Below are 26,530 nucleotides of genomic sequence, written 5' to 3'. Positions count from 1 at the left end.
GATCAGTCTGTACATGGCTAAAAGAAAAGGAATATAACATATACTGTTTACAGGAAACTCACTCTACATCCTTAGATGACGTTGCGTGGAAAAGGGAATGGGGTTGACAACTTTCTTGTCTCTTTCTCTCTTGCATCAAAGGTTAAAAACGTTTTAATAGGAGACAGAATGTGATCGGATCATCATCTAATTGGCATTCACATAACTCCTATAGATTTTCCACGTGGACATTGGAAATTTAATCAAAGTTTACTGGAGGAAAACCTATTTTTAACTAAGACAAAATCATTTATAACAGAATTTTTCCAGTATAATATAGGTTCAGCAAATACCCTTATTGTTTGGGATACCTTTAAATGTACCTTCAAAGGTCATTCAAATCAATATTCATCAATACTAAAAAAGCAGTTTCTGGATAAAGAGACAAGATTAACACGGAGAATCCATGAACTAACAGTACAGGTAGACAGCAATAAAAACTATACTACAGAGATAGAAAAGAAGTTAGAGGAAAAACAAAAAGAACTTTAGGAACTTATTCAAGCACGATCTAATGTAATCTACTACAAAAATAAAGCAAACTGGATGGAATATGGAGAAAAATTCACAAAAGTCTTCCTGAATCTCATATATAGGAACGCTAACAAAAAGAATTTGCAGAAACTCGTTACTGAAGAGGGAGTCATCTATGATTCTCCTAATTATATTTTAAAAGAGGAAGCTATTTATTTTAGGCAGATGTTCTCTATCCGTCTCATCCTCTCCCACTGAACAAAGATTACAGTAAGGAATTATTTCCAAATAATATAAAAAATTGAATATTATCAAATGTACAGAAAGATCAGCCCGGAGGCCAAATTACAGAGGAATAACATTTTAAGGCTATTAAATCCTTTCAGTCTGGAAAAACCCCAAGGTTTGATGGCATACTGGTAGAGGTATATCAAGCCTTTTTGATATACTAAAAGCTCCATTGTTAGATTGTTTTAACTACTCCTATAGAAATGGTAGTCTGTCAGGTACTCAGCAGGAAGGTCTGATTTCTCTATTATTAAAACAAGACCCAGATGGCAAATATAAAGACCCAGTCTATCTAAAAAACTGGAGGCCTCTTACACTTTTTGTGATGCAAAAATACTAGCGAAATGCATAGCACTCAGAATTAAAAGGGGTTTACCAGGTATTGTTCATCCTGATCAGACAGTTTTTTTTTTTACATGGACGATACATTGGAGATAATATATACGACAACTATTAGAAATAATAGAACATCATGAAACATCTAAGAAGCCAGGCCTGGAAAGTTTAGCGGATTTGGAAAAGGTATTTGATAAATTAAGAGTGGGTTTTTCCAATTTTGGTAATTCTCTTTTAAAATGGGTAAAAATTATGTATAGCAACCCCGGGTGTAAAATAGTAAATAACTGCTACTTCTCAGAGAGTTTTGAATTGTCAAGAGGAGTTAAACAAGGGTGTCCGCTGTCACCATATATATTCATTATGGCCATCAAAATGCTAGCTATTAAAATCAGATCCAATAACAACATTAGAGGATTAGAAATCCAAGGCTTAAAAACAAAGGTGTCCATGTATGCTGATGACTCAAGTTTTATATTAAGTCCGCAAGCTAGATCCCTGCAATGTCTCATTGAAGATTTAGATAACTTTTCAGTGCTCTCTATACTAAAACCTAATTATGATAAAGTGTACCGTCGTGGCCAAAAGTTTTGAGAATGAAAAAAATATGAATTTTCATAAAGTTTGCTGCTTCAGTGTCTTTAGATATTTTTGTCAGATGTTACTATGGAATACTGAAGTATAATTACAAGCATTTCATAAGTGTCAAAGGCTTTTATTGACAATTACATGAAGTTGATGCAAAGAGTCAATATTTGCAGTGTTGACCCTTCTTATTCAAGACCTCTGCAATCCACCCTGGCATGCTGTAAATTAACTTCTGGGCCACATCCTGACTGATGGCAGCCCATTCTTGCATAATCAATGCTTGGAGTTTGTCCGAATTTGTGGGTTTTTGTTTGTCCACCCGCCTCTTGAGGTTTGACCACAAGTTCTCAATGGGATTAAGGTCTGGGGAGTTTCCTGGCCATGGACCCAAAATATCGATGTTTTGTTCCCCGAGCCACTTAGTTATCACTTTTTCCTTATGGCAAGGTGCTCCATCATGCTGGAAAAGGCATTGTTCGTCACCAAACTGTTCCTGGATGGTTGGGAGAAGTTGCTCTCGGAGGAAGTGTTGGTACCATTCTTTTATTCATGGCTGTGTTCTTAGGCAAAATTGTGAGTGAGCCCACTCCCTTGGCTGAGAAGCAACCCCACACATGAATGGTCTCAGGATGCTTTACTGTTGGCATGACACAGGCCTGATGGTAGCGCTCACCTTGTCTTCTCCGGGAAAGCTTTTTTCCGGATGCCGCAAACAATCGGAAAGGGGATTCATCAGAGAAAATGACTTTACCCCAGTCCTCAGCAGTCCAATCCCTGTACCTTTTGCAGAATATCAGTCTGTCCCTGATGTTTTTCCTGGAGAGAAGTGGCTTCTTTGCTGCCCTTCTTGACACCAGGCCATCCTCAAAAAGTATTCGCCTCACTGTGCGTGCAGATGCACTCACAACTGCCTGCTGCCATTCCTGAGCAAGCTCTGTACTGGTGGAGCCCCGATCCCACAGCTGAATCAACTTTAGGAGACAGTCCTGGCGCTTGCTGGACTTTCTTGGGCGCCCTGAAGCCTTCTTCACAACAATTGAACCACTCTCCTTGAAGTTCTTGATGATCAAATAAATGGTTGATTTAGGTGCAATCTTACTGGCAGCAATATCCTTGTCTGTGAAGCCCTTTTTGAGCAAAGCAATGATGACGGCACGTGTTTCCTTGCAGGTAACCATGTTTGACAGAGGAAGAACAATTATTCCAAGCACCACCCTCCTTTTGAAGCTTCCAGTCTGTTATTCAAACTCAATCAGCATGACAGAGTGATCTCCAGCCTTGTCCTCGTCAACACTCACACCTGTGTTAACGAGAGAATCACTGACATGATGTCAGTTGGTCCTTTTGTGGCAGGGCTGAAATGCGGTGGAAATGTTTTTTGGGGATTCAGTTCATTTGCATGGCAAAGAGGGACTTTGCAATTAATTGCAATTCATCTGATCACTCTTCATAACATTCTGGAGTATATGCAAATTTCCATCATACAAACTGAAGCAGCAGACTTTGTGAAAATTAATATTTGTGTCATTCTCAAAACTTTTGGCCACGACTGTACAATATTACTTATTGGATCTTTAAAATATACAACTTTTACAGTTGACCTATAAACCCTGGGTTGATGATAAAATGGGCTGATGGTGAAGTAGACATACTTGGTATTCATATCACAAAATATATAAATAAGCTCTCCACAATGAATTTAAATAGAAAACCTGTAAAAATAGAGAAGATCCTGCAACCATGGAGAGGTAAATTCCTGTCTATTTATGGTGAAATTGCACTGATTAACTCCTTAGTCATATCTCAGTTTACTCACTTACTTATGGCGCTGCCTACTCCTGATGATTCGTTTTTCAAATCATATGAGCAAAAAATATTTTGCTTTATCTGGGACGCTAAACCAGACAAAATAAAACGTGCCTATCTATATAATGAATATGAATTGGGTGGGTTGAGAATATTAAATATAAAAGCACTAAACCTCTCTCTAAAAGCTTCACTCATTCAAAAGTTTTACTTGAACCCTAAATGGTTCTCAAGTAGATTACTAAGAAAAGCTCATCCATTGTTTAAAAATGGCCTTTTTGCCTTTGTGCAGATTGCCATGTCTCATTTTCGATTAATTGAAAATGATACCTTTTTCAAAGTATCTCTCTTTTTCAAAACAAGTATTGCAGAGCTGGCTACAATTTAAATTTCATCCCCCTGAAAAGGTAGAACAAATATTACAACAAATATTATGGCTGAACTCAAATGTGCTGGTTTATAAAATACCTGTTTTTATGGGAAAGATGTTTCAAAATTGTATTGTGTTCTTAAATTATATTGTAAATTGGAATGGTAGAGTTATGTCCTTCATGGAGTTATCAGAATTGTACGGGAAGGTCTGCTCGAGAGTACAACCAATTGATTTCAGCATTACCCCAAAAATGGAGGAGGCAGGGGGCAGTGGGAGGAGGTAGGGAACTCTGTCTGTATGCTATTTCTTGCTTGTCCTATGTTGCTCTGCGTGTGCTCACTGCTTAATGATTGTCTATACTGTAATTGTTTTTAATAACCTGCCCAGGGACTGCGGTTGAAAATTAGCCGGCTGGCTAAAACCGTCACTTTTACTGAAACGTTGATTAATGTGCACTGTCCCTGTAAAAATAAAATAAACTCAAACTCAACTGGTCTGTCTGCCCAATATAAAGTATCAAAACTGGCGGGGGAATAAAAATAGCATAAATAGGAAAGTATACCAGTTTCATTTGAGGACCAGGATGTTGACAACTGTGCCATACAGATTGCAAAATAGTTGGGAAGAGATTTTTGATGTATTCGATGGTTGATATATGAGTTGATATATAAAACAGCGCAAGATTCAAGACTTCGTGCTTTTCAGCTAAAATTACTATATAGAATTCTTGCCACCAACAAAATGTTGAATATTTGGGGAATAAAATCATCGAAGTTCTGCAGATTTTGTTGTGAGGATACAGAATCAATAGGCCGTTTATTTTGGTATTGCCCTCAGGTAGCCTGTTTCTGGTCTCAGGTTCAGGAATGGCTGAAAATGCATAGCATGGACCTAAAATTGACACTAGAAATTGTATTGTTAGGAGATCTGGAGAGACCGGGTCAGTCAATTCCGAATATACTAATACTCTTAGTAAAAGTATTTATCTTCAACTTGCAATCTGTGGATTCTATTCGATTAGATAATTGAAATTGTACGTTAAACATCACAGCATAGTTGAAAGATATGTGTTGCATAGAAACCCGAAGTGGGTGGCCAGCAGATAGTTGGGATGGGCTGAGGGAAGCTGAGGGAGTGGAGTTGCTGTGCGGGAGATAGAATGATGGTCAAAGATACGTTTTTTTTTTTTAAGTAAAAATAAAACATAACAAAAAGTACGTTTGAATGACACTGAGGGGCAATGTTTTTACAACTAATGCCGGTTTGCCTGAGGCTGATGCTGTGCAGGTGTTTGTACACATGCAAATACACACACACTCTCATGCAACTGGTATGATGTAGTTGTTGAGCGGCTTCACTGCAAGTATATTGTATGTTATATTCGATAAAAATAATAAAAAGATTAATAATTTTCAAACAATATATCAATCCATTGTCTGTCTGTACACAGTATATTATGCATAATAGGGTATGAAATATGAAGGTGAGACTGGAATAATACCTTTAGAATTCAGAGAAAAAAATCGTCAAAATCCTGAAACTGTAGGTGCAACCAGTTTGTGTGAAATGCCCTTGAGCACTGCAATAATCAACTTTATTTTATATCAAAGCCCAATGTATCTGTTGACGAGTAAAGCGAACTGAAGTTGTGAACTTTGCCTTCAAACTGAAGGCAAAGCAGACAAATACAGTGAGCTACCAAAGTATTGGGACAGTGACACATTATTTGTTGTTTTGGCTCTGTACTCCAGCACTTTAGATTATAATTATACAATGCATATAAGGTGAAAGGGTATTTTCATCCATATTGGGTGAACTGTATAGAAATTACATCACTTTCTGTACATAGTCCCCCCATTTTAGGGGACCAAAATTATTGGGACAAATTCACTTACGTGAATCGTGAATAATAATAATAATGAGTGAGAAAGTTAGACACACAAATATCAGGTGTCAGGGAGCCTAGTGGTTAGATTGTTGGGCCAATAACTGAAAGGTTGCTAGATTGAATCCCCGAGCTGACAAGATAAAAATCTGTTGTTCTGTCCCTGAACAAGCCAGTTAACCCACTGTTCCTAGGCCGTCATTGTAAATAAGAGTTTGTTCTTAACTGACTTGCCTAGTTAAACAAAGATAAAATAAAAAATACCCCCAAGACATGTTAACCTCTCACCATTACAATAACAGGGGAGGTTAGTATTATTCATGTTTCATTCAAGACTATCTGTAATTATGGTAGCATCCACAATAATATACAACTGTTTGGAAAAACTTTATATTTTTATTTACAATAAAAGTGACTCCAAAATGACAGAATACATTATTAACCATTCATTTCTATTTGGCACAAAATAATCTGAATCACGACTAAAACAAACAGCAAATGCATCCAACAAGTTGTAGAGTCACAAGCTTGATGTAATCATTGCATGCTAGGAATATGGGACCAAATACTAAACTTTTGACTACTTCAATACATATAAGTGAATTTGTCACAATACTTTTGGTCCCCTAAAATGGGGGGGGGACTATGTACAGAAAGTGCTGTCATTTCTAAACGGTTCACCCGATATGGATGAAAATACCCTCAAATTAAAGCTGACAGTCCAAAGTGATGGAGTACAGAAACAAACAAAAAAAATTGTCAATGACCCAATACTTCTGGAGCTCATTGTATGTGATATATCACATTCTGTATTCAAGACCACATAGACAACTATACATCGTAAAATGCTTCCTATTCATGTTGGCAGCTCCAATCATTTACCTCACAAAAAACAGCTAGTTATCATTCATAAAGAACCTTGCGGACTAGAGGTCGACCGATTAATCGGAATTGCCAATTAATTAGGGCCGATTTCAAGTTTTCATAACAATCGGAAATCGGTCTTTTTGGGTGCTGATTTTGCCGATTTTTTTATTTTTTATTTATTATTTTTATTATTATTTTTATATATACCTTTATTTAACTAGGCAAGTCAGTTAAGAACATATTCTTATTTTCAATGACGGCCTAGGAACGGTGGGTTAACTGCCTTGTTCAGGGGCAGAATGACAGATTTTCACCTTGTCAGCTCGGGGGATCCAATCTTGCAACCTTACAGTTAACTAGTCCAACGCTCTAACGCACCTGCCTCTCATTGCACTCCACGAGGAGCCTGCCTGTTACGCGAATGCAGTAGAAGCCAAGGTAAGTTGCTAGCTAGCATTAAACGTATCTCATAAAAAACAATCAATCAATCATAATCACTAGTTATGGTTGATGGATGGTTGATGATATTACTAGTTTATCTAGCGTGTCCTGTGTTGCATATAATCGATGCAACGCTGGGGGGTGATTTAACAAAAGCGCATTTGCGAAAAAAGCACAATCGTTGGACGACTGTACCTAACCATAAACACCAATGCCTTTCTTAAAATCAATACACAGAAGTATATATTTTTAAACCTGCATATTTAGCAAAAAAGAAATCCAGGTCAGCAGGCAATATTAACCAGGTGAAATTGTGTCATTTCTCTTGCGTTCATTGCACACAGAGTCAGTGTATATGCAACAGTTTGGGCAGCCTGGCTCATTGCGAACTAATTTGCCCAAATTGTACGTAATTATGACATAACATTGAATGTGCAATGTAACAAGAATATTTAGACTTAGGGATGCCACCCGTTAGATAAAATACCGAACGGTTCCGTATTTCACTGAAATAATAAACGTTTTGTTTTCGAAATGATAGTTTCCGGATTCGACCATATTAATGGCCAAAGGCTCGTATTTCTGTGTGTTATTATGTTATAATTAAGTCTATGATTTGATAGAGCAGTCTGACTGAGCGATGGTAGGCAGCAGCATGCTCGTAAGCATTCATTCAAACAGCACTTTCGTGCGTTTTGACAGCAGCTCTTCGCAAGCACAGCACTGTTTATGACTTCAAGCCTATCAGCCTAATGGCTGGTGTAAGCGATGTGAAATGGCTAGCTAGTTAGCTGGGTGTGCGCTAATAGCGTTTCAAACGTCACTCGCTCTGAGACTTGGAGTAGTTATTCCCGCGGCTTTTGTCGTGCGATGGGTAACGCTGCTTCGAGTGTGGCTGTTGTCGATGTGTTCCTGGTTCGAGCCCAGGTAGGGGCGAGGAGAGGGACGGAAGCTATACTGTTACACAGGCAATACTATAGTACCTATAAGAACATCCAATAGTCAAAGGTATATGAAATACAAATGGTATAGAGAGAAATAGTCCTATAAATCCTATATTAACTACAACCTAAATCCTCTTACCTTGGAATATTGAAGTCTCATGTTAAAAGGAACCAGCAACTTTCATATGTTCTCATGTTCTGAGCAAGGAACTCAAACGTTAGCTTTTTTACATGGCACATATTGCACTTTTACTTCTCCAACACTTTGTTTTTGCATTATTTAAACCAAATTGAACATGTTTCATTATTTATTTGAGGCTAAATTGATTTTTATTGATGTATTATATTAAGTTAAAATAAGTGTTCATTCAGTATTGTTGTAATTCTCATTATTACAAAAGAAATAAAAAATAAAAATCGTCCGATTAATCGGTATCGGCTTTTTTTGGTCCTCCAATAATCGGTATCGGCGTTGAAAAATCATAATCGGTCGACCTCTATTGCGGACCCCCACAAGAGGTTAAGAATTCCTCAGAGATTAACAATACATTTGAACTTGATCCTAGAACTGACCTTTAGAAAGCTGGATCATGGCCATTCTTACTTTTTGTGCATTCAGCCTAGTCTGAAGGGTAGAACTGGACAAGAGGGACAAACTTCTTCCCAGATCAGAATCAGAGTAGAGCCAGTCAGTAAGAAATGCAGGCCTCTAACCTTCATACCACACCACACAGAGCTCAACTGACTCTAAAGAGTTCCATTTTGGTAGCATACCAACAACAGGCGCAAAATAGACACAGAATAGTGTTGTCCCAATTACCACTGGGCTCTGTGCCAGCCGGGTCAAACATGTTACTCAACATGAATAATGCAAGTCTTCACCTTGGAGTAACAGTGTTGCTTCCGTCCCTCTCCTCGCCAACCTGGGCTTGAACCAGGAACCCTCTGAACACAACAACTGCCTCCCACAATACATCGTTACCTATTGCTCCACAAAAGCAGTGGTCCTTGCAGAGCATGGGAAACAACTACTTCAAGGTCTCAGAGCAAGTGACGTCACCGATTGAAACGTTACTAGCGTGCACCGCTAACTAGCTAGCCATTTCACACCGTTTACACTGGGATATTCTTTCACATGGACTCTCTCTGGCTTTATTGCACCACACAGCAGACATGCAGCGCTCAAATTAAATAACCCCCGATATTGGCTGAGTGTGAATGTTCACATGAATTTTCCGCCAACAATCAGAGATGGTGCTATGATTTGGAGCTAGTGTGAAGATCAATCTCACACTGAGACACATTCTCCTTGTGTGGATTCACACTAACGTTCCATGAATACATAAATCACACCACCACGTTATTGAATGAGAGGCATCACTTGAGTCAGTATCATATGAAACCAAAAACACAATTAATAATCTGATCAATAGTTTATGACACATTTTTTAAAAATTACAAAAAACACCAAAACTGGAAGCAGGTCCCATTTTCCCTAGCTAAGCCTTTGTGTCAGTCTGGGTGGGCTGCAAAACTCAGAGACATCCCTACACACCACTTCTCTTTGGCAAGGCTGGAAGGGAAGGGCTATCGGCATCAAAGCAGCGAGCCATTGCTGCCATCACCACAACAAACAACTGGAAACATAATTACCAGGCGAAGCCCAACGGGTCGGGGGGGGCTCAGCACTAATCCATATATCAGATGGGCACATGACGGCATCATCCATTACAGAGCTTCCTGGGCATCTAGGCTTCCCTCGAAACAACACAGCCTATACACTTCTCCCACCTCTGACACAAATGCTTACCTAGGCATTTGCTTTGTGCTGTGGCAACTAGCAAGAGCACTTTAACGTTGTGATCTGTTGAGTGATATAGGTACGGTGAGGACAAATTGAGTTGGTGGATTGAGAACATTGGTGACATTGACACTGTCAGTAGAGCAATTCCACAGTAACAGAGTGATGCTTAGACTCAGATGTATTACTTTAAAATGTATGCCAAACAAAAACCAATGATTGCAAAGTTAAACAGTGCAGATGTCACGCCCTGACCATAGAGAGCCCTTGGTTCTCCATGGTGTTTAGGTCAGAGCGTGACTAGGGAGGTGTTCTAGTCATTGATTTTCTATGTGGCTGGGTTGTATGGTTCCCAATTAGAGGCACTGGAAATCGTTGCCTCTAATTGGGGATCATATTTAGGAAGCCCTTTCTCCCACCTGCTTTGTGGGATATTGTTTTGAGTGAGTGCTTGTAGCACCACGTTTGTTCACGGTCGGTGTTTGCTTATTGTTTTGTTTAGAAGTTTCACTTTAAATAAATATGTGGAACTCAAATCACGCTGCGCCTTGGTCCGTCTTTCCACACGACCGTGACAGAATATCCCAACAACGCAGGACCAAGCAGCGTGTTATGGAGGTTAAGGAGTTTTGGACATGGGAGGAAATAATGTCCAGATGTGAGACCCTTCCTTGGAAGGAGACACCAAGGAAGGTGGAAGGACAGTGACGATGCCGGGGACAGTGGGGGGGCACGAGGGGTGGTCGGCGAAGCAGCGGAGAGTGGAAGAGCGGGTCATCAGTCCGGTGCCATCTGTGCCAGCTCCCCGTACTCACCCTGAAGAGCCAGAGACCGTCAGGGAGGCGATGGAGAAGTTGGGGGAGAGAGAGAGATGAGAGAGATGTTGGTCAAGTGTGTTCTGCTCAACATTTGACCTGAAAAGCCTGTCAGCAGTCCGGTGCCACCTGTACCGGCTCCACGCACCAGGCCTCCAGTGAGCCTCCCCAGTCCCGCTCTTAGGCCGGAGCCTTCCTCTGAGCCGGTGCCCAGTCCAGGCACGGTGTCCAGTCCCGCTCCCTGGCCGGAGTCTTCCTCTGCACCGGTGCCCAGTCCAGGCACGGTGTCCAGTCCCGCTCCCTGGCCGGAGCCTTCCTCTGTCCCGGTGCCCAGTCCAGGCACGGCGTCCAGTCCCGCTCCATGGCAGAAGCCTTCCTCTGCGCCGGTGCCCAGTCCAGGCACGGAGTCCAGGCACGGTGTCCAGTCCAGCTCCAAGGCCGGAGCCTTTCTCGGCACCGGTGCCCGGTCCAGGCGCGGCGTCCAACCCAGCTCCATGGCCGGAGCATTCCGCTGCGCTGGTGCCCAGTCCAGGCACGGCATCCAACCCAGCTCCATGGCCGGATCCGTGGTCAGGGCGGGGGCTACGACCTGCACTGGAGCCACCACCGACACTAGTCACCCACCCCCTACCCTCCCCATTTGGTTTCAGGTTTTGCGGCCGGAGTCCGCACCTTTGCGGGGGGGGGGGTACTGTCACGCCCTGACCATAGATAGCCCTCGGTTCTCCATGGTGTTGTCACACCCTGGCCTTAATTATCTTTGTTTTCTTTATTATTTTAGTTAGGTCAGGGTGTGACATGGGGGATATTTGTGTGTTTTTTGTCTAGTCTAGGGTGTTTGTATTGTATAGGGGGTTTTGTAGAGTTCATGGGGTTGTGTTCAGTGTAGGTGTTTATGTACGTCTATGGTTGCCTGGATTGGTTCTCAATCAGAGACAGCTGTCTATCGTTGTCTCTGATTGGGAGCCATATTTAAGGCAGCCATAGGCATTAGGTAGGTTGTGGGTAATTGTCTATGTCTTGACGTTAGTTGCTTGTGTCTGCACTTTCGTTTTGTAGCTTCACGGTCATTTGTTGTTTTGTCTAGTTTTTATTAGTGTTCGTTTTCATCTTCAAATAAAAGAAGATGTATTTATATCACGCTGTGCCTTGGTCCTCTCTTTCACCTAAAGACGATCGTAACAGGTGTTTAGGTCAGAGCGTGACTAGGGGGCTGTTCTAGTCATTGATTTTCAATGTGGCTGGGTTGTATGGTTTCCAATTAGAGGCAGCTGGAAATCGTTGCCTCTAATCGGGGATCATATTTAGGAAGCCCTTTCTCCCACCTGCTTTGTGGGATATTGTTTTGACTATTCACGGTGGTGTTTGTTTATTGTTCTGTTTAGAAGTTTCACTTTAAATAAATATGTGGAACTCAAATCACGCTGCGCCTTGGTCCGTCTTTCCACACGACTGTGACAGCAGATGCAAAGTTTGGTGACAGAATGACAGCACAAATAGCACAAACAGTCATTCTGTTACCAAAGTTTGCATCTGCACTTTTCTTTATTAGGTACGTGTTTTTGTAAAGTTTTCTGTGGAAATTGCTGAAAGTGGTCCTTGTGCATAGAGTTCTACGTTTTGTTTAACTTTACAATCATTCATTTTTGTTTAACATACATTTTAAAGTGAAAATCTTAGTCTGCATCACTCTGTTATCGAAGAATTGCCCTGTACAGTTTGCTTCCACATCAAACACATAATCTATGCTAGGCTTGGGCGATATACCGTTTATACCGTATACCGGGGTATTTTGAAATACTGATGGTATGATTTTCAATACCGTAAAAAAAATAGAAGGTCAGATTAGCTATAAGAAATCTAAGATGTGTCAAATGAATTATATCCAGCTCAGGGTTCCAGCTTTGCATTTGGTTTGCTAACTTGTTAGGTAAGGGGCTAAATGTTAATATCAAGCTTCTTTTTACAGCAGAGACGTACTAGTCTCTTTAGCTAACATTCCACTGTTTGCCCTACCTACCTGGTTATTGCCACAGAGACTGGCCTTTATGACATCTTCAAATATAAATATTCTATCATTAATGAGCTTGAGGAGAAGAGGAGTTTGTCCCGATTTCGATAAACCTCACAGCTATCCTCCAATCACAACAATTATCCAAATACTGGAACTATCACCTTTTTTTCTCTCCACAGAACACGTTGGTATCCGGTTGCTAACCTTTTTTTTTTTGTCCAGACGAAACCAGTCTGTCAAATGTTGCTAGCTCATGTCAAAATTCTCAAACTAAATACTACAAGACTAGAGACATTCAATCCCCTCCTGGATCAAGATCCCTGTTGCCTAAATAGTTTTTGCTTTCTAAATAGCGCCCCTTGTGTGCACTTCCGGAAATACTGTATATGCCGGTACAGAAAAGGTATGACGGTATGAAAATCTGGATACCGACCAACCCCTACTCTATGCCACAAATGCTATCTGTTAAATATCATAATTGGGATATCAGTTATGATATCATTGGAAGAACATATCTGCCTAATGTAATCTTTCGGTGCACATTATAATCTACATCATAGTGTTTTGCCATTCATCAGACCCATTTCAAATACATTATTTGTCTTGCTCCAAATTGTTTTCCTTGTTTGGGGCATGCATTCACAACGGTCCCAAGCAATTGCATTTAGCCTCCATATAGCACATCCCAGGAGTTGACTGACTGCAGCAGCAGAAACATGGAAATAATACTGGACAGTTATGAGCTTCCCATTAGTCGTCAGCCCTGTGACTCATTAGGGAAATCATTAGCATGTTTAATGCACAGTAAAGTTGATTCCAGCCATTCACCCAGGCTACGATGTTTAGGTTTCAACTGAGTGTTATGCCTGAGGCTGTGGTGAAAGTACAGCACAATTTAACTGAATGTCCAATTTTCTTTTAGTTGTTACGAACCAAATGACAACTATAGTAGCTGCCTGAGCCATTAGAAATTCATTGGAAAGAGCACCACATCAGGTTGACTGTCCACGTAAGTACAAACACTTATTGTAGAAGGTAAAATGGCTCAACCAAAACGATCTCAGGACTCAAGCCAAAACAGTGTTGCTGTCATGTAAGCATTTCATGAGCGTTCCATTTAAAACGTAATTTATTGCTACATTCACAATTTTTCCACAAAACACATCCAGTCTTTCCAGCGCAGGCATGGATTAGTTTCTCTAGGATGAAGTTGCCTTTAAACGTTGATCTTTGGTCTGATCTTTTTTCCCCTCTCTAACTGTGAGGTTAAACATTTGGGGAAGGGTCAACTGATGGTACATAAGCACTCTGTGGCACTACAAAACAGAAATGGCTGCCGCTTATTGTAAATTCATACCGTAAAAATATAAACTGCTTAACTATTCTCCTAGATCTACAGACAGTACAGAAGTACAGACAACCTACAAGCAGGGGAAGCTGCGATAAGTCTTCATGATAAGGTCACCATGGGGGGGATGTAATTACAGAGAGAAAAAAATTGGTTGCAAATGCTGATTTTTGCTGGATAATCTGGCCTAAAAATAGATGTGGATGGTTTGTGTTTGGAACTCAAGGACAAAGCAGTGTGCTCTCCCAGACTAGAGAAGTCTATTAACATCTACTTATTGGATATAGAGAGGAAAGAGAAACAACCATGTCCATACACTGCAGAGAAAACGCACAAAACCCTAGCAAATTACAGTACAAATGTATATTCTCTTATTTACATAAGTTTCTAATCATCAACCACAACAAATAGTATTCAATATGAAGATAAATTAAGCGTAAAATAACATTTTTTAAATTATTACATAGGCTTCAAGAAGACAACATGCAATCAAAATACCCTGAGACAATAAAGCAAAGAAAAACTCTACAGCCAGGCATTTATGTGTATAGGTTTTGAAGGGGATTGATGTAGAAAAACAGGACACACAAAAAAAAGAGGTTTACAAAAACACAGGAAGGCACATTCTACCCTAACATGCTGAGGAGGACCCCATTTTCTCCTGTGCAGTCACCTCCTGACAGATGTGCAGATGTGTAAAACCTGCCATATGACCTGGAAACAGCAGCCATTTTCTCTTGAACTACTCTTCTGAGTAAAACCTGCCTTTGGTTAGACTGACCATTGGGGGAAGGGAGAGAGAGGGGGAAGAAGGGAGGGGAATGTGGAGGATAACTAATGATGCCACAATCAGGTAGCCGCAACAACTATTTGTGTATTATTGTCTGCCTTTCTCAAGGACTCGCTCAAACGACAGGTGGTGTGGGGTGGGAGGGAAACTGTGGGATGGTAGCACTACCGTATCTAGAGGAAACCACTTCTTCCACGCCTGCCTGGATAGAGGTGATTGACTGACAACAGTTTGAAGATTACACTGTGTTTCTGTAGTTTTAATATTGAAGGGTTACATTGGTTGTCAAATCCAACAGGATGTAGTAGGTCTACATCAGGGAGTCATTTATTGACTACTACAGTGAATAGCAATATCAAAGCATTATTGCAGCTAGCAGCTTTTCAGCCACTGATCCGGTGACTAACTTTGCCTCCAGTTCTTCTCCGTCCTACACCACATCACACAGGACCAGATAGAATCCATGTACACGCCTCACTTGAACGTTCATGCATATTGACTAGGGATGCACGATATATCAGTGAATATATCGGAATCAGACAATATTAGCTAAAAATGCCAACATCGGTATCGGCCCGATGTCTAGTTCAACACCTATGTTAAAAAACTATGTCAAAGCTACCGAGCATACCTACACTACCATTCAAAAGTTTGGGGTCACTTAGAAATGTCATTGTTTTTGAAAGAAAAGCTAATTTTCTGTCCATTAAAATATCAAATTGATCAGAAATACAGTGTAGACATTGTTAATGTTGTTTATGACTGTTGTATATGACTATTGCAGCTGGAAACGGCTGATTTTTAATGGTTATCTACATAGGCGTGCAGAGGTCCATTATCAGCAACGATCACTCCTGTATTCCAATGACAGGTTGTGTTAGCTAATCCAAGTTTATCATTTTAAGAGGCTAATTGATCATTAGAAAACCCTTTTGCAATTATGTTAGCACAGCTGAAAACTGTTGTTCTGGTTAAAGAAGCAATAAAACTAGCCTTCGTTAGACTAGTTGAGTATCTGGAGCATCAGCATTTGTGGGTTCGATTACAGGCTCAAAATGGCCAGAAACAAAGATCTTTCTTCTGAAACTCGTCAGTCTATTCCTGTTGTGAGAAATGAATGCTATTCCATGCCAAGAAACTGAAGATCTCATACAATGGTGTGTACTACTACCTTCACAGAACAGCGCAAACTGGCTCTAACCAGAATAGAAAGAGGAGTGGGAGGCCCCAGTGCACAACTGAGCAAGAGGACAAGTACATTAGAGTGTCTAGTTTGAGAAACAGACACCTCCGAAGTCCTCAACTGGCAGCTTCATTAAATAGTACCCGCAAAACATCAGTCTCAACGTCAACAGTGCAGAGGCGACTCCGAGATGCTGGCCTTCTAGCTTCTATGTGAAGCTAGCCACAATAATGATTAGCCACAATAGTGGACTTTGCGGTTAGTCTTGCACTTAGCCTTTTATTTTGAAGGCAAACCGCAAATTCCACTATTGTGCCTAATCCTTATTGTGGCTAGCTTCACATAGATGTGTCCGACCACCATTAATCAAATAAGAACTGTCTTATAAATTAGGGTTATTTTAGATGATGACACCTAGCTACTGAAACAGATTATGTCGTGTTATTTGACGTGTATCTTTTTTGACACACAAAGACCCAAACGGCTTCCAAAGAAATCCTGGTTGAGAATGAAACGACTGACCAAATGAACAACGAAACAGCACAGCAAGTGAGGGAAAGAAATAGGAATTTATTATGTTTTACTGGTAATGGGGACATACGTAAATGCCAAAAATAACTTTTTGGTTAGTGTGGTGTGTGTGCGTAACCTTTATTTAACTAGGCAAGTCAGTTAAAAACAAATTCTTATTTACAATGACGGCCCGGACGACGCTGGGCCAATTGTGCGCCGCCCTATGGGATTCCCAATCACGGCCGGATGTGATACCGCCTGGATTCAAACCAGGGACTGTAGTGACGCCTCTTGCACTGAGATGCAGTGCCTTAGACCGCTGCGTCCGTGTGTGTGTTAACTATTTAACTGTATTAGAATGCTTAGAAGGCCGCAAAAAAATATCATATCGGTATCGGGTTTTTTGGAAATGAAAATATCGGGTATCGGTATCGGCCAAAAATGGCATATAGGTGCATCACTAATATCAACCATTGACATCAATGCAGCATGTATGCCAAACATGGAGTTTGGACTACATTTTTATTACCATTATATAATTCACAAATTACTCGAAAAAATGGCAAATAACATGGGAGCCAGTTGTCTCAAGTGTTATGTACATTGTTGCCAGCCAATCAGATGGATGGACACATCTACTGCCATATCCTGGAGTCATCTATAACCTTTATTCTAGGGTTCACTGGAGAATACATGGGATAGAGACAGATACTGCTTTCACATAGGATTTACAGTATTTTGTCTGTAACAAAAAAACATTCTTGCCTGCATATGCCTTTTATACATTCCCTGTGCATGCTGCCGACGAGTGGTAGTAGTGGTGTGCAGATGTGGGTGTGCGTCTATTTTAATAAATTCATTGAATATATACCATCAAAAGATATCCATTATTAATTTGTTTAGGTAGGTACTACGAAACATTATAAGACTAATAAACAATGGCATATGTTGAGTTTAATTATGTTACGTCCAAATTAATGAAATCAATAGTTCATTAAACAGACAAGACACACACACACACCCCCGTCCATCACAGTCAACACACACACACACATATACATACATATATATTTTTTGAAGTAAGAATATAATGGAATATAACAGAATAAAATACAAATAATATTTTTCCCGCCCAACTTGTGTCACAGGATTGTGTGGAACCGCTGTCCTATAAAAAAGGTGATATTTTGAAACAGAGCCCAAGCCCATGCTTTTTTGATCCGCATTTCATCTCTTTCTTACCCTCACTCCACTTCATTAGGGAGCAGACGTAGTGTATTACATTGAGAGTATCTTCATGACAAAGATAGAAAACAATAGAAATCCTGTTTTCAAAGCATATGTCTCGTGTTAGTATTTCACAACCTCCATGGGTTTTTGGAGTTACCTATACACGATCGAGCAAAACAAGAGGCCTACACTTGATTTAGGCTACATTATTGCATGCTAAATGTTTCTGATCAGTGATAGATGAGAAAACAAACAAATTAGTTATACCACCTCCACTTATTTGCCCAGCCAGAAACCAATTAACCAAATAGCCTACAGACAGCGATTCAGTGAAACAAGTCCATAAAGTCACAGGCTTTTGATCGGGAGTAGGCCTAGGCTATTAAGCGACTGAAGAGCAAAATAATCCACATGTTAAACTCCATAACATGCTGGCAAAATGTTGTAATAAATGAGCCAACTTGACAAGATGATCATGAACAACACTTACCTCAACTTAGCTAACATTTCCCCAGCCTAATAATAGCCTAACCAATATCCAAACAGAGATTCAGTGAAAACAAAAATGTGACAATTGATTTATCAAGAGAATCCCCATGCTTGTCTCAACGCTGCAAGGTGGCACTGTCTCAATTATCTAGTTGACCACATGTGGGTAGGCTATTTCTTCAAATTTATTACGATGATTGGATGACTTTGGGACTTTCAGTAAGCGACAATTTGATACAAGCCTTCAATTGCATTAGCCTACTTTACTCCATTATTTTAATCATTCAGTGATATTTATTCCCACAGTAATTCTTTATGGACCCACCCTGTTGTGGTTAAGAAACTAGTGCATGCTTAGTGGTGGGCTGTGTGAAGAGATGGGGGAAGAGACATGCCTCCCAAAGTTTACAACTGTCAGGAGGATGGTTAACTGGTGCTGCCTAGCAACCATCAAGAGTTTAAGAGCGTATTACGTGCCAATACCTGCTCAGCATTACAGCTATGTTTCATACTCACCCATAGGCAGAAATGTAACACAATTATTACTAGGTCGTTAGGCGGAAATAAAGGTTTCGGATTTGATTGTTACAGGTTTGGTTTTTCCATTTATTTATTTTACCTTTATTTAACTAGGCAAGTCAACAATAATCTGTCTGTAAACAATTGTTGGAAAAATTACTTTTGTCAGGTACAAAGTAGATGTCCTAACCGATTTACCAAAACTATAGTTTGTTAACAAGAAATTTGTGGAGTGGTTGAAAAACGAGATTTAATGACTCCAACCTAAGTGTATGTAAACTTCCGACTTCAAGTGTGTGTGTGTGTGTGTGTGTGTGTGTGTGTGTGTGTGTGTGTGTGTGTGTGTGTGTGTGTGTGTGTGTGTGTGTGTGTGTGTGTGTGTGTGTGTGTGTGTGTGTGTGTGTGTGTGTGTGTGTGTGGTGTACCGACCAAGCCTAATACAAGCAAAAGTCTGCATTACTTGTCACAGTGTTAGTCAACCTCTTAGAACCTCCAGACTGTGGTATTACTATGAGAGTGTATGGGTGAGTGTTTCAAATTACAAACGGTAGGAAATGGCAGAGATAAAGGCTAACCAAGGCAGACATGAAACGTTCAATGGCTCCTACACGTTGGTTTGGTATCCATTCCAGAGCTGTGTTCTAAGAGCCAATATTCAAGGACAGGGTTATCCTGGAAACCAGAACAGCGAGAGGCCATGGTCAAGGCTGCACACCAGACCAGACAGATGGCCCATACAAACATAATGAGAGCAGCAGAATTCTTTACAACTACCAGCATTAATTATTAACATCAGTGTTATTTTCCTTTAACTGCCGTGACCGTATGTCCCATTTCTAGAAAAAATATATACTGTTTCGACTTTGGTTAACAATACGATTAAATCACAATACTTACATGCTGACTGCGTGTGTGCGTATGTTGATTTTGTCTATCCCCACCAGACGCAATCATGACACGCAGATTAAAATTCCAAAACCAACTGTGAATCAATTTATATTAATTTTGGGGCAAGTCGAAACATACATGAAACATTCTTGGACATTTAGCTAGCTAGCTTGTCCTGGGAGATGAACATTGGGTTGTTATTTTACCTGACATGCATATGGTCCTCTTTTTAGTTGGTTCTTTGTAGAAATTTAAACCGGAGTCATACAAAACGTGTGTTTCTCTACTCCGACAATTAATTCACAGATATAAAGGGAAACGTGGTTTGTTTTTAAGTTAATTATCTGCTATTAATTTCGCCTCGTTTGTCTTTCAAGCATCCACGTGGGTTTGTATCTTCCTGATATCCATTACGGAGGGCACTTGCAGCGCAGCGCGTTGAGTGTTTCAAATAGAACCATGTTCTATTTTAGCACTTGGCTACGCAGACGCTTATTCACGCAAGCTGTGTGGGTGAAATTACAGAATACATGTAAGTCTACACAACACAGCCGGTGTGGTTTGCGTGTTGGGTACCGATACAATATGCATTGCAATTCTCATGATTCTATATGTATTGCGATTCTATACTGGGTCGTTCCACCTCAGAAAGCACAAGAAAGAGGATTTCGACACACACCATCTCAGGTTGTTCTGAAATTGTTTCAATAAATATAGCACCCAACTTTCGATTTAACCAAACTTCTTCATATCAATGAGCAAGATGAGGAATCCCCCCAAAAAGGTCAAAAGCCACCCACAGCACCGCCACATCCCATGCCAAAACCTGGTACTTTCACACTACTTTATGGTAAATAATGCAAGTGACTTAAATTACTAATTTCTCTGAACAGGGGCAAAAAAACGAATCACCAGATTCACAGGGAATACATTACATAATATGGAAAAACAATACTACAAGCCACGGCTTCATACCACTTGTCAAACATAGAGAACTGATACTGTATACTAGTTGTTGGGGTGCGATTGGCATGGGGAAGTGGGGGATTCCTCATGTCTTACTCATTGGTAGGAAAAAGTTTGGTCTAAATCAGATGTTGGGTACTATATGTATTGGATATTATCTGAATCCTATATATTTACATGGCCAATTTGGGTGAAACCAATTAGCATAATTTCTCAGAGAAAATACATTTTCAACAAAATGTTTCAGGAATGCCAATCTAACCTGTGCATGAGAAAATGGGTCAGTCATGGAAATAAAAGTGCTGAAAACACGTTGGTTCACTATTAAAAAATAATATTGAGGCCAAGCTATAAGATGACTAGCGTTAGCAAAAAATACAAATATATATTCTTTTAACAAATTGATAATTGGAGTCAAATGAATATTGTCCAAAAATAACATTGCGATATGCAACTGTATCAATTGTTTTCCTCACTAGTGGTAGCCATGCCGAACAGCTGACTTACAGTAGGCTAATGATTTAACGGTAAGTATTCACAACAAACTAATTATTCTCAGGAAAAAAATACAGCAACAGAACTCCAGAGAAGGGATGCAGGTTTTCTTTGTCACACAAAAAAAAAAAAATCACAACTCATTGGGGACAATACAATGTCACACAAATTCCTTTCTGATGTTGTATCATGGGTTCATAGGTTCACATGTAAATGCTCCCCAATTACACTGTGATATTGTGAAATCATACATGGAAAAAATTGGCAGGTCATCAGATAAATCTACATTATTTTTTACAAATAATATATTTTTTTTTACAACTTTCAATAAACATTAATCCTATGGGTTTAAAGCTGAATGTGTATTCCCCTGTACTTCCCTTGAATCTCTCGCTATCCTTTTTATGACACGTCACAAACCTGACACGTATATGACACCACTATCTCCTGGGTTACACAATTCATAGGATAGCTTATTGGATATGTCTCAATTACTTTTGTGCTTTACCAGGAGCAGAATGGGGTCTGTCTGGAATCTATAGCATTCAAACAAGGGCACTAGCAATCATTACAGTTTAGGTCTGAGAATAGAGATTGATTCGCAGCTGCAGCGAGCAGTTGCCGTAACAACATGTACATTGAGGTTTCTGTTGTGGCCTCCAGTACACTCTCGACAGGCCTCCAACTTGTCTTTACATGTATGGCATACACACAAACAAAGTCATGAGGGTAGAGCCAGACACAACAACAAACACAACCATCCCAGATCCCAAATAAATGGATGTAGTCTTGAACAAGGCTGTAATGCCATCAATGGGTGTTATTTCTGAGTAAAATATTGGCATGCCAACTGGCTGGTGGCCCATGTGAACCGTAAGCCCCTCTTGCCTGCCATGCCTCCTCCCATGTTCTATTAGAAATAAATATTGCTGCATAAATATTTGGACAAATGCAGAGTTTGAGAGCGGTTGTCACATGGGGTTTCTGTATCTGGGGCTAACTTCAGGTACTGCTGGTGAATGGGAATTGAAGCACTGCTGTGAGCAAATGGGAGTTCCACACAAAATGCCCTCTATTTGAAAGATCTCTTGCACAAAGGGGTAACTTTCACAAATGTATCTAAATAACAAAATGTATAACCAAAGGAAACAACAAACTACTGACTGAAGGAGAACGTCTAAATGGCCATTAGCCTACAGTGGAGACTGGTAGGGTTGTGTTATTGGTTCATGGAGGGAAATAGTTTACCTTTTCTGTTTTACACTACTTTCTTTTTTCAGACAATTAATGTTTTTGTTGTATGTAAAACATGTCTATTTGAAAAATGAAAACTAATATTAAAAAAAGACTACAACCTGACTTAGGGCAAAGAGTCCATCTGAAAGAGTGGTAGATAGCCTAGCAGTTAGAGCATAGGTCCTACAACCAAACCAGTGGACAAGGTCAAAAATAATAATGTAATAATAAAAATTGCCCGATGTGCCCTTAACCCTAATTTGCTCCAGGGGTGCCATACTACTATGGCTATGGGTAGGCAACCCTGTTCCTGGAGTGCCTAAGGTACTGCAGGATTAAGTTCCATCTAGGCCGGCCCTAAACAAGGTGTGCAATCAGTTCGCTTGAACGTTTGCTACATTGCTGAACGTTTTTTACTGAATGACACGTTTTCCCAAAACATTCTTGAACAGACTTTGAGCTATGTTTACTCCATTCATTGGGCGTGCCATGGTGTGGCTTGACGCAATGAGTGACATATTTAAAGGGTAGCGGTGCATTCTGAACCCACAACCCAACCCTTCCCCATTTTTCAACTGGTCGTTTAGTACAGTACCACTTCCATTCAATTACGTTTTAATGTACTGAAAGCAGCCCTGGCCAACTGAGCTAATTGATCAGTTCAGTGATTGGCTAAATTCAACACACCCGGTCTTCCAGGTCAGTTAAATCAAAAACATAAAGTGCCTGCGGTCCTCCATGACCAGGGTTGCCTACCCCTGCTGTAAAACAACACATTTCACTACAGCTATCCAGTGTATGTGACCAAATTATTTTAAGTTGGCTGTTGTATACGTCATTCTAGTCACTTTAGCGCACTTTAGCAACAACCATCCAGGCATTTCTAACCTGAACACACAACATCACCACTCACCACTAAAGCCAAAGGCCAAATTAGATCACTGAACCTTCAATAGACATACCATGGCTAACAATATTATTAATCTAGGCCCCCTAGAAAGCTGAGACATTCAAGTGTAAACAATCTGGGTCTTCTGAAACACTGCTCATCGGGAGAAAAACTACTTTATAATCTCCCAGAACATAATGTTCACTGAGACATAAACTAATTCAAAGTCTTGACAATATCATTGCAGGTTTTCCCAAACTCGGTCATCGGGACCCTAAGGGACACATGTTTGGGTTTTGCCCTAGCACTACACAGCTGACTCAAATAATCAACTAATCATTAAGCGTTGACTAAACGTGCACCCCTTAGCATCCCGAGGACCGAGCTCGGGAAACGCTGCATGAAGGCTTTGCGTTGCTATTAACCACCGATACTGCTCCATCTCCAAAATGGGGCCACGGTTCACAGTCATAGCTTACTAATGACTTTCTACATTACCACTCTCTAATAGCTTGTAGATTTCCACAAATGGAAAAGCCTTGTCATCCAGGAGCAGCAATTAAGTTATAATAAACCCCCATTGTTCTTTTAATAGATGGCACTAAACCAGTTGTTCTTATGACTCATTTGGTTTCACTCTACAACCAAACCAGTGGACACAGGCAAGAAAAGCTCCAGTTTTTGTTGGTATTCTAGGCCTTTATTAGTTCAGATTCCTTGGTAATGGAGGATCATCATAAGAGTTAGAATACGATAATTCCAGTGTCACTGTACTGGTAAACTCTTGCCAGACATTGAAGAATGTTGGTGGGTGTTGTCAAGTTCTATATGACTGCACATTATCCCATAAAATGTAAGTGGGAGGATGGAAATTACTTTATGTATAGTCTTTACAGCGCTGTGTTCTGTGTCTAACGTAAGGACCTAGATACCATCAGATCAACAGGTGATAGAGGTGGTGCCATCCCACTGGGCACAGACATCAGTTAAATGTCTATTTTGTATTTACATTTGGTTGAGTTGTCAACTAACGTGAATTCAACCAAAAAAATTAACCATGATATTGGATTTAGGTTAAAAGTTGAGTGAAAAAAAGTACTTTTGCGAATCCAATCAGAGTTCGAGAGCAGAAAGGTTGCTGGATCAAATCCTGAACTGACAAGGTAAAAATCTGTCGTTCTGCCTCTGAACAAGGCAGTTAACCCACTGTACCCCGGTAGGCCGTCATTGTAAATAAGAATTTGTTCTTAACTGACTAGCCTAGTTAAAGAAAGAAAAAATGTTAACAATTCCAAGCTGATTAAATGTGGAATTATTTAAAAAACATTTATGGTGTGGAAACGACGTTGAGTCAACCAGTTTTTGCCCAGTGGGATAGGCCTAGGCTACATTCCATGTGATGATGCCTCTTCCAAACCTCAAGCCTCCCAGTGACCTATCCACAAGCTTTGCCAATACCATTCAGTATATCCATTTTCGAAAGACTCCTCTAATTTCATGTGTAAATATAAGGAAATACACAAACTCTAAAATCGAATGCCCAATTAGCATTTTAACAAATGTATTGAATGGGCTGGAGGGTGAATGTTTATTTTATACATGGACTAAATGTCACCATTTTGACTGATACTGTAACAAGAAGTAACCCTGGCAGCAGGTTAAGCTACTATGAAACCAATGTCTGTCTGACTGGTGGTGCAGTTGACTCTACTTCCCCTCCCCCACTCATGCGCTTCCGAACTATCAGCATGAGCAATACCTTTTAAATGGGGCCAATATCACATTTTATTATTAAGTTTGAGTATGTTAAGTTGCATCACACGTTTTCTTTTTCATTTACTCTTTAATCTAAAAATCAGGATTATAACTCAGCAGGGAAACACAATAACTGCCACCAGAAGTTACTACATTTGATGTATTGCAGCTCAACAAAATGTTTAATTTATGTCAAAATATACAATAATTAAATTACTATGTTAAAACAAAAGGCAACGTTTATATTAGACTACTAACAATTTAAAAATCTAAATGTTCCCTTGGAAGACATTTCTACACATGTAGAGTGTGATCCAGTAAACGTGTCATAATAAACAGTGTTACTCAGTTCGGCAAGTATTAACATGCAACAATGTATAATTCATGGAAATACAATGTTACTATTAATGAAACTTGAACAAAAGTTCTAACTTACCTTTCTCAGAGTGAGCTCGTGGTGTTGCCGCCACCTCTTCCACTTCCACAAGGAGAGCCTGCAACTCAATAAGCAAGGGACGACTTTCCTCCCATTTTGCTTATCATACTTCAAGTTCTGTCCACCGCTGCTATCTCTAACTGCGTTCCGAAGGTAACAGAGATGGTCTAAAAGATATATTCCTGGCAAATGAGTGTGTGGCATGTAAAGTTTAAAGAAGCGCGATGTCTAAAGCTGGGGATGTATGCAATTGAGTTTTCAGCGTTTCTGAAAATAGAACGTCAAGAGACAGCAGCAAGCACTCATCGGCATAGAGAAAGAGGGCTGAGAGAGAGAGATAGAGACTGTCGTGACCTACAATGAAAAAATCAGCACCTGACCTTGAACCTGCTTATTCAAAACATTAAAATCCTTCCAGTAGCCTAAATGGTAACGAAATACCATGATGTTATTTTGCCTACAAGCCATGTTCTTTATAGATAAAAAATGATAATTTATAGTCAATTCTAATGCACGTGAATGGCATTGTTTGACCTCTCTTCAATGATTTCCTCTATTGTGCCATTTAAAAATTATGGTTATTAGCCGTTATTGCCTCAAGTTAATTTCTTGTACATAATTGCTTGTACATGTAGGCTACATGTGGTCTCAGAACATGGCCACTGCAAACTTCAACCAAAGAGTATTGTAGCTATAGTCATGTATTGTCTTTGGTAGCCTACTTGTAATTTTTACATTGCATTTGCCATTTTAAAAGACAAATATAAATTGAGTGATGATAACAATGATTACTGATTAATGTCATTGCAACCCCTACAAAACATATTGTGTGATATTATTTTAAAGTAGGCCTATGTATTACTTTATATGGTAAAATATTATTGTTTGATTAAACACCTACATCAATCAAGAATAAACTACACTGTAATCCCAAAATATATATTTGAAGTGAATCGGAATTCCAAGTTTGAAGAATTGCAATCATTATAATCTTAGCTTTGTTAGAAAATGACTAATGTTTCTAATGCACAAAGGCCAAAGACCTTGGGTTGGTTGGATCTGGTAAAAGGGCTACGGTAGTAATCTTCACACGATGCAACCCTACATTGTATCTGGCCTCTG

The 26,530-nt window shown here is 39.9% G+C and overlaps 1 protein-coding gene across 1 annotated transcript in view; it reads right to left on the bottom strand.

Annotated features, from left to right (window-relative positions):
- Positions 1 to 25,739, bottom strand: part of LOC139546486 (F-box-like/WD repeat-containing protein TBL1X) — a 43,554-nt gene extending 17,815 nt beyond the window's left edge. The window contains exon 1 of the mRNA XM_071354912.1: positions 25,409 to 25,739. The gene's annotated coding sequence lies outside the window, so the exon portion shown is untranslated. The remainder of the gene's footprint in view (positions 1 to 25,408) is intronic.
- Between the last annotated feature and the right edge of the window lie 791 nt (positions 25,740 to 26,530).

The sequence above is a fragment of the Salvelinus alpinus genome, chromosome 20, assembly GCF_045679555.1.
Source record: "Salvelinus alpinus chromosome 20, SLU_Salpinus.1, whole genome shotgun sequence".
NCBI classification, from domain to species: domain Eukaryota; kingdom Metazoa; phylum Chordata; class Actinopteri; order Salmoniformes; family Salmonidae; genus Salvelinus; species Salvelinus alpinus.
Note: the sequence above shows the minus strand (reverse complement) of the source record. Positions and strands in the feature narration are given on the sequence as shown.